Raw genomic sequence first — 16,513 nt, forward strand, 5'->3', positions numbered from 1 at the left:
TGGGTTTAGATAGTAATTAGGGAATAAATTACTGCTATAATGCGTAATTAACATGTAAATAAAATGCTAATCCTCCACTAATTAAATAAAATCTCTAACTTTAAAATACCTTGCACAAAGCCAACTTTAAAAGTCTTAAAATTCTAAAATTCACTAAATAAATAATTTTATGCATAAAGGTGCTAAGGCTAAATAAATTATTTAAAACGCCCCATCCACGACTAAAATAAAATTACCACATTTAAAAATTGCCAAAAATCGTCACCGGTCTTTTCCTCAATTCCGCCTCGAATAATCGCCTGAAACATGAAACTCGAAAAACATTTTAACGTGCATCACTAAGTCATAAATAATTTAAAATAATACATTTAATTAAATCATGCACTGCTAAACTCAGATTAAAATAATTTAAATAATTTAATAATAATTAAATAAATGCATGAGTTTTACGTGTATGAAATTTGGGCTCTACAAAAACTAGTACAATATTCAGGATAAGTTCATGGACATTCCAACTATAAGAGAATGGACAGATGGAATATGATACCACAGCAATTGCCAAGCTCCCATGAGATACTGCCAGACCGAAGCAAGAATCATATACATATGGAACCTGCAGAGAAAATCTAGAGTCTATTGGAAACAAATATGAAAATTTAAAACAGAAGTAAACATGAAAAATTAATGCATACATCCGGGAAGCTATTCAAACCAGGAGTATTTGAAGGAATGTGTATTTCCCTTAGTGCTTTCCCAACTAAATTCCACGCTTTCATAGAGTTGTCCTGCAATACATGAACTGATCAAATAATCTGGAGGGCTACCAAGCTTTTCAACCTCAAGGTTTTCTGCTTGAGGCATTACTTGATAACAAAAGCAATTAACATGGATTTTTTAATTTTTAATATCTGTTGAACTAACACTCCCTTAATACTAAAATTCATATTTATATCAATAAAACACTTCCTTCAATATTTATTACCTGGCTGCAGCTGTACAAGCAGAGTCCATCAAAAGCCCAAGCTAAACCAGTGACCTGATTGTTATTTTACAAGATAAATCATATGCCATTCCATATGCCAAAAAAGGTGTTGAGAACTTACAATGTGGTACATCATGCTCACTATAACAACAAATTATTTCAAATTCATGGCTGGTCATATTCATGGTCCACACTTCAAATGATCCGGATCCTTTACCAATAGCCAGGAACAAATTTAGTGGTGTTTCCAGGGGGCAGTAAATGAAAGTATGGAGACAGGTGTTGAATCAACAGTAATAACCTAATTACACGAGCAATCACAAGTTCCAAAATAAGATATAATCAAAGTAGCTGTCTAAATTTTGAAAGGATAAGTAGCAGACTTTTAGCAGGATATGATGTCCTCCCTCAGCAAAGAAAATGAAGCATGAACAGTTTCAGATGACTTCAGTAGTTCCTTAATATTCACCTGCCAAATCTTCACTCTATAAACAAAAAGAAGAGGAAAGTCACAAAATTAAATGTTATAATCAAATAAAAGGTAAACCTTATATGTATGTGTGTGTATAATTCAGTAGTTCTAACCCATGTCAAGCAAATGTGCTAGAATTTTGGCTTCGAAAACAAAAAAAGGTTAATTAGTTCACCTCCCATTAGAACTTCCCGTCGCTAAAAGAAGTTGAGGTTTTGAAATTTCAGAGCCATATAAAGCCCAGCAAATAGATGTGATGCATGTATCATGTGCTTTGAGAAAGCCACCATTTGATGCTTTACATGGGAGTTCAGGGGTAATAATGGAATAACTCTCTGGTGCATCAATTCTCCAGAACGAAATTAGACCACATTTCAATCCAATAGCAAGAATAGAGCAGCAGCCCGAGGAGTTATGAGGAATAGAAACCCAATCTTCAGATGTCCTCAGAATCGGTGACCAAGCCACAATAAGGGGTGTCAACATTGCATTGCGAGAAGCATATTGTTGTGCCGTTATTAGTTGAACATTGCATTCTTTGATCTTCAGAGGTGTCCCTTCAGAAACAGATATGGAATAATTTCCCATGTATTGTTTTCTTTTACATTGTCAAGTTTTTTTGCAGCAACCTAATAAAAATAGCAACACATTCAATGTAATGGCATATATCAAATGCACAACTTTTCAAATTGAAAGCAGATCATGTAGCTGCATTGAAGCTGATTTAGTAAGTACGGAGGTTCATGTCATGGAATAAAATGATAAAACTAAATCAGATAGTGAATGCAGTGTGCAGTACATTAGTTTCATTCTGTCTCTTTCGTTTTCTTTCCTTTCTTAAACTAGATACAGGTGGCTCATTAGGGCATTCAGATTCTGCATTATCTCGACTACCTATCACCTGTATAAAGAAAAAACCCCAAGAATAGTTGGAATTCATATCATTAATTGTTATGTCATCAAGAATATTTCATCTAGAAAAGTATATGGGGATATGAAAGAAACGCTAATCAGCAAAAAGTTGAAAGATAGAGCCAACTCACATCTAAACTTTCTGAAGATATAATTTGAGACTCTCCGAAATTGATCTTGGAAAGATAATTATACATCATCTCTGATATGTCCATAACCTAGAAAATTTCAGATTATAACTTTAGCAAATGTGTGAAAAACAAACATTAAATTTAGGAATCACAAATAACATACTAGATTCCAAATTCATGACATTTATTATGCATAAGCAACAAAACCGTAAATACAACAAACTTGAAGGGCTATGAAATTCTTTTTGAAAGAAATGTTGAATAGGTATTGTCTCTCCAAACATAAACAAAGCCTCCAGTACTAACACAACAAATTTACACATTAGCACAAATATGAATCTACTCATGGGCTCATAGCCAACACAGAACCAACAGTAAGAACATAATTAAGAGCATCTATAGACACAAGAATTGAAACAATTCCATTGCTAAAATTTTCACCATTTTTTTTGGTTCAGGAAGATTATTAAAGTGAAGATACAGCAAGCTCGAACCATAATTCTGGTCCACCAACGTAAATCAAATAGTATAAAATTAAATCCTAATTTGAAAAAAACAAATAAAAAGTAAGGTAATATGAATTATATAGACCAACTACTATAAGATTCTCTATCAAATTCAAATCAGACCCTGTATTGAACTCCAACGTAAAACAGCTTCCAGACCAATTATGAAGATAAGGTAGTTTAAAATGTAAGCATAAATTTGGCGTTTAAAATTCAATAACAATGAAAAAATCTTCGGCTAAAAAATAAGCATGCTATTCAGAAATATTATTACATTATATGCAATCAATTGATTTAGTAGTTGTCTTTCCTAAGTCATGAGATCTGATCCCATCAGGTGGATCACAGAATACTGGACTCAGAATCAGTGGTCATTGATTCTTGTTCATGTCAGTGCATGGTTTATAATGTCATCTGCATAATCCTCACACTAACAGAATCACTTGACAGCCCAAAATTCTTGATCAACTAAAAACTCAGCTAGAACAGATTGAATGCCAGAATACTTCTGAACTTGAGCAATTTCAATGTTGAGACTCAAATGCTATACATCGTATCAGTAAAATTGCATCAAAGCAATTCAATACTAAAATCAGCAAACTTTGAAAAGTTAACAATTACCAGGATCGTAATGAGGCTACCAGAAGCGACCGCCACCAGATTCTCTTCGGACCAAGCAACAGCGTTCGGATAACAAGGCGCTGATACGAGCACCGCTGCTTGGAAGCGGGAAGACATTGTTGAAGAGAATTGAAACAGAAAGCAGAGTGGCGTTTTATTATTTTGGAGTGAAGCGGATTTGATGCTTCGACCTAATTTGTGAAACAGCTCGAATAGTCCAAATCGAATTACACCATATAACCTACATATATTTGTATTTCCTAGACTAGACTAGAAGTATAAAAAAATCTTCTATTTTATATTATTAAAAAAATAAAAATATTTATTTTTATGTGGATTTAGGGATTTCTCGCTTAGAGGGCAAAAACAATGGATATTGAGGAAGCAGCAAGCGTTGAAGAAATGAAGTTGAAACATTAGTCAATCTCATGCATTACCCAATTTAGGGGTGAATAGAAACCAAAGCCAAATCAAATAGTTGGTTTGGTTTTTAGTCGATCGATTTATATTGGTTTTAAAATTAATCATATCGGAAAATTGGTTTTGTTCAAAGTTTTGGTGAAAAATCCTAACCAAACCAATTTTATAAAAATATAATATTTTTAATGATATACATATTATTTTATTTTATGTCATATAATTGATATTATGAAAGTTTGATGATTGGTATTGGTGGCACATTTTATAAAGCTAAAAAAAATTGACAATTATCCCGTGCAATCTTCACAAGTATTTAGTGATCTTCATGATGGTTTTGGAAAAGGTTAAAAACCTCGAGCAAGAAACCTTGGATGCGAGTGAATTTACTCTTACCAAATACCCAAGTTGGATAAACATAAAAGATAAATGTCTTTCATTCTTTAAAGTGTGATAATGGATGATATTGAAACTATTTCTAAAAGTTGAACTATTGAAAACTTATATTTATCTATTTATAATAGCTAGTTTTTAAAATTTAAATTATGATTATAAAAAGTCAAAATATTTTATTTGAACAAAATTAAAATTTAAAATTGAACAACGAAAGGTTCGCGACTGTATTGAAAAAGCCATCGCTATATTAAACGGAGATTTTTTTAAAAAAAACCCGCCGTTTAAGAAGCGACGGTTTGTAACCATAAAATGCATAAAAAAACTACTACGCAAAAATTAAAATTATGTAGTAAATTTTTGGGGAAAAAAAATTAAAACCTGATTTGCGCGAAGATTTGCAGCTCCACGTAACGCTGGAAGATCGTACCGACGAGCAAATCTACGAAATAAATACGAAAAAATGTTAGTACAAAATTAAAAAATCGAAACTTCGAAAAATTGATAGAGTTTAACTACTACTAGAGATAGACGAAAAATAGTTTAAGAAAATGTCTGCGAACCTCGGTATATATAGAATTATAGCGACGGTTTTTAATAAAACCATCGCTATATAGCAACGGTTCAACCAAAACCTTCGCGATAATAGCGACAGTTTTGGTAAAAACCCATAACCGTCGCTATTTCGGCGACTGTTTTATTAAAACCGTCAATATTATAGCGATGGTTTTCCTTAAACCGTCGCTATAATAGCGACAGTTTTTAATAAAACCGTCGCTTGTCAAATTAAGAGACGGTTTCCTAAAACCGTCGCTACAAAATAACGACGGGTAGAATACAAGACTGTCGCATAATGCGACGGGTAAAAAACCCGTCGCACAAAATAACGACGGGTTTATCAAACAGTCGCAATATTAGCGACATTTTATGAAAAACCGTCGCTATAATAGCGACGGTTTTTCTTGAACCGTCGCTATTCTAGCGACGGTTTTAATTTGACCATCGCTTAATTTGATAAGCGACGGTTTTATAAAACTGTCGCTATATAGCGACGGTTCAAGAAAAATCGTCGCTATAATAGCGACGATTTTAATAAAACCGTCGCTATGCTTTCCGTTTTTTTGTAGTGACAACCCATATCAAATATATAATATTAATTAGGAAATTGTAATTATGATCCTATTTATTTGTCTATTTTTTATTTTAGTCTTCTAAATTGTCAAATTTCCATCTTAGCATGTTATCTTAGTTTCTTTCTTCTTATTTTCTTTTTGCAATTTTAGTTTTTTTCTCACACGGTGTTAATGAAGTGTTGACGCAACGTTACATGACGATGACGTGTACATTGTAACATTAAAACTTAGAGATACAACAAAAATATTTTTTGATCATGAGCTGACTGATCCGATAAAAAAAATATTATCGTGGGTTCCGAAGAAAATTTCTTTGATACCTAGTAGGATGTTGGTCATCATGGTTTAAGATCTCGGAATTATAAAACCAACATGTCACGCCCCGAGACCGAGGCGTATGATATATGATTTCTTCTCGGTTTGGAATTTGACATTCTCACCCCAACAATTTACCATTGCATGAGTCTTGGCTAAACAATCCATTCTCAGAATGATGTCAAAATCCACCATTGAGAGTTGAATCGAGTCGGCATTGAACGCATGCATATTGTTACTGATTTTATAGTCTCGATGTAACTCGAAGGTTTCGATAGCCTTACTAGTAGGTGTTGCTATCCTAAAAGGTTTAACAAGCATTTTAGGTTTAACCCCTAATTTCTTAGTGAACCTCTTAGATATAAAAGAATGTGTGTCACCAAAATCAAACAACACATAAGCAGGTTAATTTTTTTTATTAGAATAGTAACTTCTAAAAAAAACTAAAGAAGGTCCCTCTATGTTGCTAAATCTCGAGTTCGAGGTTACTCATGGCCTTAGATTGGGTCGCCATTTCTTGCTCAAACTTTGTCAAAATTATGTTCGAAAATGGTTGCAACATGCTCGAGATTTTAGAGAATTTATGCTTAAATCGGTGTGATCTTCTTTGTGCAAAATGGGAGGGTTACTTATATGTGAGGAAGAAAAGTTTTTAGTCACGATTCTATCCCTTAAATGCATCATTGATGAGCATAAATAGACCAAAAAGTAAGCTTGTTACCAAAAATAGAGGATGTCAAATCTGATGAGACTCTGATTACGCCTATAAATTAGATTTTAGGTCGTTGATTGATGGGTAATATACTACCTCGAAAATAATTGTCAAGGATATGAATGCATTGGTCCTTTGGCAAAATTTGACATCTTATCACGTTTTGTATATTAGGATCTCAGTCAGATTATGATCATGCTGGCTCTAATATCATTTAAATGTCATGTCCTGAGACCTAGGTGTACAGACACGTTCGTTTTTTTAACAATCACATAATTTTAAAATAACATGCTCGTAATACAATATATAACCAAACCAGTTTATAAAATAATCCGTCATTGTCTTTACAACATGAAAGAAATCAAATAGTGCAGAAGAGTAAAACTTAAAACGTAAAATGACAATTGAAATATGAAAATAATCTTTCTTGGAAAGTGGCTTCTTCACTAGCTCCAGACGTCTCATGATTTGTCCATCAACTTGTTTGTTGGTATTGTATAGGGAGAGAGGTAAGGGTGATTTAATTGAGAAACACTCAGCAAGTGGGGATTGTTCGGATATATATAACAAATACATATATTTTTTCTAAACGTAACATTTCTTAAAGGAAGACATAACGTATCATAATCATATCCTGAACATGAAGCATTGAAATTTCATCTAATTTCCACGATTTTACTAATATATGTCCCCTATATGTTAATACTCAAGTGACGAGGCCATACAATGATTATAATCTCATCATATAGAGGTCATATAACAGTTATAATCCTACCATATAGCGGTCATATCTTATAATAGCTTTCCAAATTTTTATTGAATTATATCAATGTTTGGAACATATAAAGCTTAGACAAGACATAAACGAATAAATCATGCTCAAACGAAATTGTTCAAAAATGGAACATAGAATATCATACGTGTATATACTTTTTTAATACATAAGCCCGATTACTTTGGTCTTTCTTGATTCCAAACGTGAATATGAGTTGCTAGATTGTAGTTCAAATATAGTACTTGGTTGCTACTAGAAATTTTACTCGAGAAAATGGACAGAATAATGCCACGAAATCTGCTGCTGAAAGCCTCGAATTTGGCAGTTTTTCTTCTTGAATTTTTGTGAGGTTTTCGGTGTTCTTTTATCTTGGTTTGATCTCTTAGTTATAGTTTGGATCTTACTTATAGTTGGGAAGATAGAAGTTGAGCGGATGCCTTAGTGAACGTTTTAAGGCTTTTAAGCAGCTTATTTAATGCTATAATGTAGCCATCAATTGGGTGTTACAATATGAATACGGACATGGCTTAATTTTTTAGATTTGTCATTATAGGTTGTCATCAAGTCATTGAATGGGTTCAAACTTATTGGATGTGCCCAAAATTTCGAGTTCTTGGGCTGTAGTATTTATAAATTTTTGTGGTCTTCACACAAGCTATTAATGAATATATAATCAGTCTTCGGAAAATTAATCGACAAAATATACCATTCGAGCAGATCCTATATACGGTTTCTAGCTTATAAATATCATCAACCACAATGCATCTGCTCCTATGTATGTCGATACCATACTGAACCTCGCCATCTGATGACCCTCGTGGAGTCGATAAATGAGTCAAAGTCTAGCACTAGTACGTAGTCATCTATGTTGTCTCGGATCAAAATACTAATGATATAAAACCTTAACTGCAGACTAATCTACTCGATAAATAATAACCAATTGGAAAGTCGGATGGAAGGTTGTCCAGTGACTCATCATATGATCACACATCTGTATGATTGAATATCTCTATGCACATACCAATGAAACGTGACCTATAACATCACATATATGTCTCGAAATAGAGTGACCAATGTATACCTTATTTTTTAATCAAAATTGGATAATCGTTTTTTTTTTTCCGACGAAATTAAGGTGTAAGACTTTTCATACAAAAGTACAAAACAAATGTTTTTTTTTTTGACTTTTACCCCATCATATATTGATATGACGATTTCATTCCGTGGATTCATGAATGATTTCAACTTTTGTCAAATTTTTGTGTACCTTTTCCTAAACTAATAATGTTGCAAATCATTAATGAATCGAGTCTTAAAAATATTTTTTTAGAAAAAAATCATAAAGAAACTAAATAGTTGGAAAAAAAATATATTTTCAGTAAATTATTTATATATTATATTAAATAAACACCATGTGTATGTCTGCTAATTTAAATGTAAAGATAAAGTTAAATCATTGGGATACTTTTGAACGCGTGTGGAGATTTTGTGTGCTTACACTAATGAATCGGTTGGAATATGTGAAAAAGTCGTTTAAAGATGAAAAAGTTGATTCTTTGATAGATTCGGATAAACATTAAATTATATAGTCACAAACACAAAACGTGGCAGTGGAGGTGTCACAAGGGGTTTTGTGAAAAAGTTGATTCTTTTTGATAGATTCGTAAAAACATTAAAGTATATAGCCACAAATCACAACATGTGGCAGTAGAGGTGTCACAAGGGGTTTTGTGTGACAAAGTGTGTAGTAGGTGGAGGGATGACAATGGGGTGGAGTTGGGTTTGTTATCTCCATCCTAGTCTTCGAATTACATCCCTACCCCTATACCTATCACGATCTTCGTTTTTTCGGGTTCGGGTTCGGGTTCGGGTTCGGTTCCCATTTCAAAAATATTAATGGGGCAACACGGCGTGGGTACAAGGATTCCCCGCCCCGATCCTCGTTTCGAGTTTTCCCCGTGGGTCTCTAAATCCGTGGGAAAAATTGTCATCTCTAAGTAGGTGTTGGTGTTTAAATTTATGGAAAATAACTTTTTTAATCGGCCAATATTGTTTATTTTGAATTTTAGTTTATTAACAGGTTAAATTTTGGTCATTGTACACTAACTATCAGTGTTCGGTTATTTTGGTTAAATTGCTGATGCGACGCTGAATATATTAACTTTTTCGACATCATAGCAGCATTCTTTTTAATGTTAGTAAATTTTTGGTTCAACTTAACAATTTTCAATGTAAGATCAATATCTTTTGTTTCAATGTCACAATTTCCAATATAAAATCAATACTATAAAGATAATTTTCTTAACTAAACACATAAACTAAGCTTTACAATAATGACATTCTATTACAATTAACTATAAAAAAATGATTTTTTAGCATTTTTATTTGCAAAGTGATCAACCAATATTTCATAAATGGATTTTTATTAGAACTCATTGATGTTGCGGAATATCACGAACCGAAACCTTCTTGTGCATTCCAAAAACTTCTAAATAGGTGCTCTGTTGAGGTTCAAGCACTTCTAAAACATTCTCCATATTTCATCAATTAATAGTTTTCTATGAAATCTTTTGTGCATAGAATAATCATTTAGAATAGTATAGAATGGAATTAACTAGAATAGTGTAGATCTTAGAACCTCCTAGAGAGTTGATATTTATCGCTTTCATTGTAGAAAGCTACTAGTATAAATAGGATGAATATTAATAGGGTGAAGCTCTTATTGTAAACTACCAAGTTTTCAAGCAATATAGCATTTTCTTTCAAAGTTTTCTAGAAGCATTTTTACTTAAGTCACTTGCACACAAGACCAAAGGACTTTATCTATGCAGCTTACATGGGTAAACAGATAAAGTAAATGTCATACTTGTACAAAACCGTAAAATATTATTAAAATAAAGATCATTTTACATTAGAGCCAATAAAAACCCAAGCCACAAGTTGGCTCGCTGGACACCTACTCTAACAAATACAAAATACTAGGAAATTCAAATATCCAACCATATTTTTCCTACCAATTAATAGAAAAAACATCCTTCCATGGTAGTTATTATGTATAGGACATATCAGTGGATTTTCACAGAAGCACGGCAGAAGGAAAAATTTGAAAAACAGACCTGCTGACGGAGATAGAGGCCTGTCATAAATCATAGATTGTAAGGGGCTGCTGACTGAGGATTTCAGTCGAGAGGGCGGACTTTTCATTGACAATTTTTAAAGAGGAATTTCGTTATACTGGAGATGGGGAGAGTAAATATTCAGGCTGTAATCTTTGTAGAAGTATCCCACATAAGGGACAACATGGTGAGAAAGATTTCTTGAAGGCTGAAGATTCGAAAAAAAATTTAAAATTGGAAGGGTATAAAGGCATCGTGAAAAAAATTAGAGGTGCCAACTTTGAAGCTCGTATTTGAATCTGACAGAAGATCTAAAATGGCAGAAAAATATAAACCAACAAGTCTTCTCCGTAGTTCATTTTCACAGCACAACTGCAACTCCTTCCATACATTTGTCTGTTCCTCTATGGCACAACTGAATCTTTCCAAGCCTTGGTGTTTTTTACTCTCGCTCACCTCATCATTTTTAAGCACAAAATGCCTGATGATTACATTGATGAGGTGCAACTTACAGGTTGAAAGATTGGGCAAAATTTTAAATGCCGTAGACAAGAACGTAGTAAAATGCCAAAATTTGATCCAAAATAAGATGTCAACCATTTATGCAGAATATGCTCTACATAGTTTGGTATTGACTATTTGAAAGACACAAGGGTTGCCACAATATCCCAAATGTACAGAAGCCCACTGAAACTCCCACACAGACTCCGAGACCATAATAACTTTTTTTCCCACCAAATTAATTCTACCTCAGGGAAACAAGGAAATGATCCGAAATCAATATCAAAACATATATTGGAGGAAGTGTCCAATTGCTGCCCTCCAATCCAAAGGAACTCGATAGCAGCTTTCTGAGTTCTGTAAAATTACAATAACATTTATTGGTCAATCAAACATAGGTAACTGTTTGAACGGTTAGTTCTTATTGCTTCCATTCAGCTTTTGACTAAATCATAAAAATTTTATTTTAAAGAAATGTGGGTGCTTGTGTAACGCTCTGACCGATTTTTATAAAACAATAGCGGAACTTAAAGATTTAAATAAAAGGAAAGAAGGATTTAAAAATTTTCTTGAAATAAATACATTTCCAATATATACCATCAAAAGTATATACATGATCATCTAAAGGTTGCAACAAAATACAAAATATCAATGTGATCATGTCCAAAATAATTTCTTCCTTCCTTCACTTGATACATATGACTTCGGCTTCAATCAACATCCTGGTTCGTCGCTCTTATCTGTATCACATGAATAACTGAAATGAGTATAAAACTCATCAAGTGGAACTCTTATATATCAAATATCATACTCTGTAAAAAATGGCTTTGAAATCATTAAATACCATCCAACTCTTGAAATATAGCATAACATAGGATAATAAAATCATAAAGATGGTATTTCTCTTTTCTCTGGTATGGATTGATATCTAAATAGTATCTTTGTCTCTGTACCTATATCCCATCGATATAAATTTATTACTCTATTGGGATATAAGCCTATGGTCTTTGATCAACTAATTGCATGCAATCTCTGACTATCCATTTATCAATCCAATAAAACATTTGAACTTCTCTTGGACATTAAATCAAACACTTTGAAGACTCTTCTCTTTTGCATTCTCTTATACACAATTGATGCATATACAAGCCTCTAATATACAACAAAGTGTATATATACATAACATGAATCAATTGAAAGGGAATAGCACATTAAACTATTGAAACACAATACATATACTATCATGTGAGCACAAAGAATGAATTCCACTTACAACCAATAGCAACCTTGAGTCTAAGCTCTTGGTACAAATCCTACAACAATAAACCATGAATAGAACCATCAACAACTCAATAATCCAACAACCATACCATAAAACCCATAAAATCAACACAATCACAAAGTACCATACTTTCCCCCAACACCACAAACCAAATTAACTAAACCCACAAGCTTACCTTAGCTTCTTGACTCCAAGATAACCTTCTCCTCACTTCAATAATCCAACAAGAGGCTTGAATCAAGAGAACAAAAGAAAGAAATTAAGAACCTGATAGAGGTGGATTTTACCTGTTTTTCATATCGTGTTTTGTTGCATTGTGTTGCATTTATTACTGACATTTCGTGCATTTTGTGTTGTTTTAGCATAATCCATATCTTTGTGTCGTTCATGTGTTTAGTGGCGAAAATGCAGGAGATTGGTGAAGAAAACTGAAAAAAAAGGGATGAAGAAAATCGAAAGACATCCGCCCGGGCGGATATTTATGTCCGCCCGAGCGCGTTCAAGCTAAGAAAAAACATGAATTTGCGAAGACCATCCGCCCGGGCGGAAACTTACATCCGCCCGGGCGCGTCAAAGGAAAATCGAAGAGCTGAATCTACGAAGACCATCTGCCCGGGCGGAAACTCTTGTCCGCCCGGGCGCAAATGTATTTTTGGAAAATATCATGCTCGATTCCATTCCTTAATCTGGAGAGGGGATGATATGGTAAGGTCTAGGGGTCGATTTTGGGGGTCATTGAGACAGATTCAGAGATTATTCTTCAGCCGCCGCAAGCTTTGGAGAGGAATTCACGCTTGGATTGAAGATTCGAGCTTTCCGGGCACCGTTCTTCACGTTTTTCGTCAATTCTAGTATTTCTAACTTAGTTGTTATCTTTTAAACATTGTTTTGCTTAGTTTAATTATGACTTCTAGTAGCTAACTTTCTTATTTGTTGGGATTAAAGGGGATCCTACCCCGAACGTTGATTTGAGTTCATTTATATTTCGATTGTGCGTTATTCTTGATTTTACTACTGTTTTATCGTGTCATTAAAGCGTAGCTAATTTTAACGACTATTTTATATCACGAGTGAGTTCGAGAGAATAACTAGTGATAGGATCGAGTGGTGTAATTCGTGGATCTACAATTTGCATAGATATATGAAATTGGATACGTGCCGATAGTCATAGTCCTTAGGGTCGAAAACTAGGGGGTTTCATTGAGCGAAATGCGATTCATTCTTGATAAATAATTAAAGACATTTAATTACTTCATTGAGTGAATTAGTTTGACATAGCTCGAGAGAGTGTGTTCAATTAAATAGGAAATCCTGTCGGAAGCGTAGAACACAATCGAACGAATTAATTAATTAATAAGGGGTAGGTGAACCAGAATTCCCAACAAATTCTTTTATCATTTGAAATTTAACCAATTGATTTAGCATTCACATTTCATCATTTAATCTTTGAAATTGTTTATTTAACTTTCTTGCATTTTAATAGTTATAACACAATCAATCACCTTTCGTCGCTAAAGTTTCAATAACTAAAATAATAATTGTTAAATACAGTCCTCAGTGGAACGATACTCGTATTCACATACACTATATTATTACTTGACATCGTGCACTTGCGATCACTTTTTGAGCATACAAAATCATATTTTATTGGGGAATTCACAGTGCAAGTTTTGCTCGATCAAGTTTTTGGCGTCGTTGCCGGGGACTGTTAATCTACAATTATATTTTTAGTTATTTTCTTTAGTGTATTTTATTTCTGTTGAACTAACACTCCATATCTTATTTCAGATATCTCTTTCGGTGCATGCCAAAGTCACTTGACTTGGAGCTTGAGTGTGACCCTGAAATTGAAAGGACTTTTTGCAGGAGAAGACAGTAGCAAAGACTGAAGGAACTGATGGAGAGACACGAACAAGAGCAGGAGGCGGTGCGCCAAAACGAGAGACAAATTGAGATGCCACGCCGGATTCCCATGTTAGAGTATGCCCAGCCTTCTTTGGATGGTGCACGCCCCAGCATTGTGAGGCCGATTGTGCGGGCAAACCAATTCGAGATCAAACCAGCCATTATTCAGATGATTCAGAACACCGTCCAATTTGGAGGAACTGCTATGGACGATCCAAACACACACATCGCGGATTTTCTTGAGATTTGCGATACTTTTAAATTTAATGGAGTTTCTGATGATGCTGTTAGACTGCGTTTATTTCCTTTCTCTTTGCGTGATAAAGCTAAAGCTTGGTTGAATTGTTTACCTGTAGGTTCGATCACTACATGGGAGGACATGGCGAAAGCATTTCTTATCAAATACTTTCCTCCATCGAAGACCATGAAGCTGCGGGCAGACATCACAACATTTGCTCAGTTCGATCAAGAGTCACTATATGAGGCGTGGGAGCGTTTCAAAGATCTATTACGAAGATGCCCACATCACGAGTTGCCACTTGGGTTAGTCGTTCAAACCTTCTATTATGGCTTGCCTTACTCCTAATCGTACTATGATAGATGCTGCTGCTTGTGGAAATCTATTGAGAAAAACTGCTGAGGAAGGGTATGAGCTACTGGAGGAGATGGCTGCTAACAGTTATCACCCTCAATCTGACAGGAACAATCAGCGGAAAAGTGCAGGGATTCACCAGGTAACTGATTTATCTGCTATTACTGCACAACTTGATGTTTTAAACAGGAAACTGGATGGCTTGAACATGGGTGGCACGGCTATGCGTTTGCAAGAGGTATTCTGTGAGAAATGTGGGGGTGAGCACTATGTGAAAGACTGTCAAGATGATAATCCATTCTATGTGCCCGAAGGAGCACCTGTGCATCAAGTGGGAGTCCAAAACCGTCCACGGAACTGACCCTTACTCGAATACATACAACCCGGGATGGAGGCAACATCCCAACTTCTCATGGGGCGGTCAAAACAATCAGAATAGGCCGCAAGGAGGACAACAATATGGGAAACAACCGATGTACAGATCCGATCCTCCTAGAGAAGAAAAGTCCAACTTGGAACAAATGATGACTAAGTTTATCTCATCCACTGAAACTCGACTCCAAAACCAAGATGCATCAATAAAGGGGCTCGAGAATCAAATTGGACAGTTGGCCAAGATGATAGCAAGTCGAGAGCCGGGCACCTTGCCAAGCAACACCGAAACTAATCCGAAAGAGCAAGTGAAGGCCATTGAGTTGAAGAGTGGAAAGATTTTGGAGCCTAGAGAGAAGGAGAAACGCCAAGTACCGGATGAGCAGGCTGAGGCGTCAAAAGGTAAGTCACCTAACTCTACACCAGCACCCACGGCACATCCCAAGATTGTTATTCCCCCGTCTTTTCCTGCAGCATTAAAAAAGGCAAAACTAGATGCACTTCGGTAAGTTTTTAGAGGTATTTAAAAAATTACACATTAATATCCCTTTTGCCGATGCTTTAATGCAAATGCCTAGTTATGCCAAATTCTTGAAGGACATCTTAGCTAACAAACGAAAATTGGAGGATCACATGACAGTGAACTTGACTGAGAGTTGCTCTGCCTTGGTGCAAAACAAGATCCCACCGAAACTAAAAGACCCAGGGAGCTTTTCTATCCCTTGCATGATTGGTGATGTTGTTTTTCGTAAAGCGTTGTGTGATCTTGGTGCAAGTATTAATCTGATGCCCTTATCTGTTTTCAGGAAACTCGGATTAGGAGAGCCTAAGCCGACGAGGATGTCTTTACAACTGGCTGACAGGTCTGTCAAGTACCCCCCCGGAGTGATTGAGGATGTGCTAGTAAAAGTGGACAAGTTTATCTTTCCTGCGGACTTCGTGGTGCTTGATATGGATGAGGATGAGGAGATGCCTCTGATTTTGGGTAGACCGTTCCTTGCGACTGGCAAGGCACTAATTGATGTGCAAGAAGGGAAGTTGCGATTGAGAGTGGGCGACGAAGAGATTACTTTTGATGTGTTTAATGCACTTAAGCACACACTGCATTCTGATAGTTGTTTTAGAATTGATGCTTTTGACTCTCTTGCGTCTAACTATGTGCAGGATGCTCTAAGGGACCCTTTGGAGGCCACTATCGATACTGAATTAGGAGAAGAGGAATTGGATGAGGAAAGAGCCGAAATTGTGGCACACTTTAATGCCAACCAATCATGGAGAAGGCCAATGAGGATGCGACTAGAGGACCTAGGAGAACGAAGAGATTTGACCCCTCAAAGGTCAAGCATCGAGGATCCCCCAACACTTGAGCTGAAGCC

At 35.2% G+C, this 16,513-nt stretch overlaps 1 non-coding gene across 1 annotated transcript; it reads right to left on the minus strand.

The window, feature by feature from the left end:
• Nucleotides 1-14,601: 14,601 nt before the first annotated feature.
• Nucleotides 14,602-14,707, minus strand: LOC140814982 (small nucleolar RNA R71). The gene has a single exon (XR_012114229.1). It is a non-coding gene; the product is annotated as a small nucleolar RNA R71 (small nucleolar RNA).
• Nucleotides 14,708-16,513: the final 1,806 nt, after the last annotated feature.

The sequence above is a fragment of the Primulina eburnea genome, chromosome 1, assembly GCF_022965805.1.
Source record: "Primulina eburnea isolate SZY01 chromosome 1, ASM2296580v1, whole genome shotgun sequence".
NCBI classification, from domain to species: Eukaryota; Viridiplantae; Streptophyta; class Magnoliopsida; order Lamiales; family Gesneriaceae; genus Primulina; species Primulina eburnea.